Source organism: Pinus tabuliformis, chromosome 4_2 (assembly GCF_031772625.1).
Source record: "Pinus tabuliformis cultivar Carrire ecotype Pingquan chromosome 4_2, CPIR1, whole genome shotgun sequence".
Taxonomy (NCBI): domain Eukaryota; kingdom Viridiplantae; phylum Streptophyta; class Pinopsida; order Pinales; family Pinaceae; genus Pinus; species Pinus tabuliformis.
In genome coordinates, this window is record NC_142304.1 from 608,271,164 (window position 1) to 608,276,197 (window position 5,034).

Genomic DNA, 5,034 nt, shown 5'->3' on the forward strand with positions numbered 1-5,034 from the left:
GCACAAATTCACCTTAACATAAGCAGGTTTCAGTCTTTTAACATACATCTCATAAGTCCTGACTAATGAGACAACCGACTAGGCTAAACCGCTGAAACCTATGTGATTCCATTCTAACTAACTTGAATGCATGCTGAGACGAATTGATTCAAGGTAAAATATTTGCAAAAACAATAGTTCCCAGAAGAAAAGGTTTCAAACATGTTGAAGAAAATAAATATGAAGAGATCGAAAAAACATAACTAATTCATATTGAAACGCCTGTCTGCTTAAAGTATTACTTGCAAAGAAAAACCGAAGATGATTCGTCCTTTTAACTAAAAAGGAAAAATTCCTCCATTTGCTCATACAATGCAAATGTACCTATACTGTTTGTTGAGAAATTGCTGCCATCCATGCTCTAAATGCCTTTAAAGAAGATAATCTTGGGGAGCAAATAAACAATAGCAGGGATATATGCCTTCAAGATTAAAATTGATGAACAAGAAGATTGCACCGAGAGTCTTATTCTTTTTGGTGAAACACATCAGAGTGAATCTATTCCATTCACTCAAGTCGACTGGAGGAGGCCATGCCCTTGGTTCGATTCTCACAACAGAGGAATCCACTTTAGGGCATGGCGTAAAATGCCTCTTGCTCACATCCATAAGGAGCTTGGTACTGGCCAGAAGATCCACATTGACAACCAGGCGATTGAAAAGGGAATCACCAGGCTTTGCCACGAGGCGGTGGCCAAATTCCTTCTGAAGCATGAGGGTGGCACTTCGAAACTTGGGCATGGTGGACAAAATCTTGAAGATGAGCGGAGATGATATGTGGTAAGGTATATTGGTTACACATATGTCAAAAGTTGGCAAGTCTGTTCGTAGTATGTCCCCTCGCACCAGCTGTCCATAACAGAAAAGAAAAAGGAGATAGTCATATTAGAGAAGAGCAACTTTGATTTATCGTAATCCCAAAAATTAATAAGGTATCACCAAAGACAGCAATCACAAGGAACAAAAAAGGAATTGCAAGAGACAATTACGAAGACATCACAAGGGAACCTGCAAAGCACATAGCTTAGGCTAACCTTGCAGTAAACAGAATCTCTTTTCAGTGCATTTTCCTTGTAAATATGGCAGAAATTTTGCCAGAATCTTGGAATTACAGGTTTGAATTGCATAAATTTAATACTGAGGTGCCCAATTGGACATAAGGGGGTAGGGAATCCATCTGCAACATCAAATTTGCAAAAAGAAGAAGTGTTTTATTGCCAAAATTGGCATTTTTCATTGCCAGACAGAAAGTGCAGTACGTTACAAGATTATGGCTTCCCAAAGCACACAGGTACTTCTAAGCATCATTAGATTGGAGAAAGGTAGTAACTGAAGAAAAGAAGGCTGCTATCACATAAGCATGAGGACTTCACCCCATAGCCAGTTTTCATCGCATAGGCATGAGAAATTCACCCTAAACCCAGTTTTCAGATTGGCAAAGATTTGAAAAAGTTTTAATGTATGTGGTATTTCACAAATAAACCTTCTTCAGTATTGTTGTCAATGTAGGATTTTTTTTTTGGTTGATTTTTCCAGTTTACAAATGCAGCAAGCGCACCCTTCTCCATTATGGGATTATCAAGATGAACTGAAGTCAGGTCATGCATAAAGCATGCCCATTTCCATTATGTGAATATCACAACGAACTATAGCAGGCTGACAACAGATATTCGAAAACATATGTCTCAGTGATTGTGGCAGAAGACCTACACCTTGCCCCATCCACATGGAGCCGGAGCCTGAGCCGCTGCTTACACAGGTGCATAGAAGCAACAGCTCATGAAGGGAAAACATGTCTCTGAGGATTTGAAACTTGGGGTGGGCATGAAGAGTCACAATCCATGTGGAATTGACATATTTTTAATGAGGTAAATAAGGTGAATGAATGTAAAAACAAGATGCAAAGGAAATTGGAACTCACCTCCAATCTTTGAGCCATTTCGGTCCCCTTTATGCGTTTGTGAACTACTTCGATCATCCGGGGATCGATCTCGACTGCGATGACTCTGTGGGCGGCCTGCAGCAACTCTAGGGTTAGATTTCCAGTACCTGGGCCGATTTCCAGGACGGTATCGCTTTCTCTCATGTCCGCTTTCTCAACGATGGATTTGAGAACACCGGGATTTGTGAGAATGTGCTGCCTGCTCAGTACAGCCTTGGGATCAATCAACTCCACCCACAGACAGTACAAGAAAAGCCCGCCAACAGGGTTAGTGGGATGCATGTAGCACTAGAGAGCCCGGTTCAGCTGCCCTGATGAAACTATTCGATCTGCCAAATGAAACGCCCAAACCGTTTGGGCAACCCTTTTGAATCAACGATCAACGGCTGAAATTGTTGCAATCGTCTAACATATAATCGTGTGGCTTACACGATGACAAGTAAGCAGAGAGGGGAGTTGATTTCAGAGGGAAACGCCTTACGGCGTAATAAGAACTTGCATCATATGCACAATTAGAAAAAACAACTCAAAATGAAACTGTTGTTTTTCAAATGGGAGTTTCTAAAATGGGCCTTAAGTTTTAACATGAAAAGAAATTTACAAATTCAACATTCCTAAAATTCTAATTTTTTCATTCCTAAAATTCTAATTTTAGGAAAAATGAAATTTAAAAAAAAATTGACAATTTGACAGCACTTCTTAAAAAATTTTAAGATATTATTCCAATTTTTTTTTTAAATAACAAAAATCAATTTTTAAATTTTTTTTGACTGGTAAAATTTTCTTCTTACTTCTCTGACTTGCCAGAGACCCTTTGAAGGGCTTTGACGTGTTCAATTTTGATCCCTGGTACCCACCATTATCTTCACTATTTCCTTTCGATCAGTTTCAGAAAACATAAATATACTTCTTCCAACCTGCTTTATCCACCCTTCATTCATTCTTTTCACTTTTTAACTTGATTTGAATTCAGGAACTGTGTACAACGCTGCCTGTGACCACTTATAGGATGAGCAAATCCCGGAAACAAACTTTGATCGTATCTTTTGCTCTTTACAGAACTTTTGAGAAGTTCAATTCAAATATTCTATGTCTTGATACAGAATTATTCTGTACTCTTTCTTTCCGTGTTTTTCCACCATTTTTTTCAAGTTAATTTTGTGTTTGTGGTGAGGAGCTTTGCATACTTTATTTTTTCCTTATCCGTTTGAACTTAAATTTATTATTCATATGTTTTCCCTATTAATATTCAATGATTTACTAATGGTTTATTCACTTGCTTACAATTTATCAATTGACTATTTAATTATCTACCATTTATTTTAAAGTTATTATATAAATTAACATTAAAAAATATCATAAATTATTAAATATAAATTTATATTTAAAATTAAAAATACTAATACATTTCAATTTTAAATAACACATAATTAAATTAAAATTAAATAACTAAATGTAACGAGATTTAAAAAAATAAAATTAAATGCAATTTAAAAAAAAAATACATTACATAAAATAAAATAATTATAAAATTATAAAAAACTTAATCCTTATCCATATTTTTAAATTTGATTTACAATTTTCCTTTCGATATCTTATATAATATATTTTATTCTACTATTTTATTATTTAAAATTTTCTAATTTTCGATATTCATTATGGAATACATTTTCATTTTGTTATTTTAATAATTTTAATTTTATCTATTAAGTTATTTATATTTTATATTCCTCTTTTACATTATTCACTATTTTTCTTATCAAAATGTATAAAATAAAATAATTATAAAATTATAAAAAAACTTAATCCTTATCCATATTTTTAAATTTGAATATGAAATTTACAATTTTCCTTTCGTTATCTTATTTAATATATAATATTTTATTATTTAAAATTTTCTATTTTCGATATTCATTTGGAATACACTTTTATTCTGTTATTTTAATCATTTTAATTTTACGTATTAAGTTATTTATAATTTATATTCCTCTTTTACATTATTCATTATTTTTCTTTTCACATTTTAAGGCATTCCTTTGTTGCTATCCATGTTGATCATTGGACACGACCATCAAGCCTTTCTCCATTGTCCATGCCTTGGCACTAACCTTATAGGATAGGTGTGTTGTAGGTGGCATTGTGGGTAAAATTTTATAATTTTGTATGTTTTGTTATATTTATATTGAATGTGCTTTTTTGCGAGTTTGGGTGAATAAATATTGTTCACCCCAGCCAATGAAGGTGTTCTTTGCGAGCTTGCGGTGAGCAGACGTTGTTCACCTTAGCCAATTCTCGCTCTCTATTTTCGTTTTCCTTTATCAAGTTAAAAAAAATGTTTTGCACAACCATTGTTCGTTCGCCTTCGATCTCGATGCAATTGACTAAGGCGCATGATATGAAATTAGTGGTTCGACATATGATATGAAATTGGTGAAACCATTGGATTGTTTACCATTTGAAACTAGTTTAGTTGTAGATGAGTTCGCTGAAGTTCTAGAGAAACGAGAATTCATTGGGGAAGAACCAAATAAAGGCATTGAGTTATTATTACCAGGATCTCTAGTGCGATGACCATCAATTTTTCTTTTTTTCCAAACACAACTTTTATTAACTCGGACACATTTTTCTTCTTCTGCGTGAAAATTTTTTGATGAACCTCGACATCTACAGCCGACATTTGACACAATGATGGGCTCTGTGGTGGCATGCGATTTCAACTGTTCTTGATTCTTTTATGGGTAAGCAATATCGATTATTTTGTTGTTCAAAGGCTCTTCATTTGAGTTTTCTTGGACATCTGCAACTTCAATTTTTCTTTTGTCGGGTTTGTTTAGGGACAAGCACAACCATCAATGGGAGCGAAGGTTCAGCTTCAATCGAGTGATTCCCAATTTCTCTGTTATGGGTTACATAATCCTTATTTCATCTCCCACTATTGCACTTTGTTACTGGCCTCCTTTAATCATCTCTATAATAACCTGTTGATTGGGTTTATTGAAATATAATTAACTAAGGAATTATTTGACCCTAAAGCATTTAGATGTTTCTTCCTTT

The 5,034-nt window shown here is 34.3% G+C and overlaps 1 pseudogene; it reads right to left on the minus strand.

Annotated features, from left to right (window-relative positions):
* Nucleotides 1-410: 410 nt before the first annotated feature.
* Nucleotides 411-2,262, minus strand: LOC149170751 (ribosomal RNA small subunit methyltransferase, mitochondrial pseudogene; annotated as a pseudogene).
* Between the last annotated feature and the right edge of the window lie 2,772 nt (nt 2,263-5,034).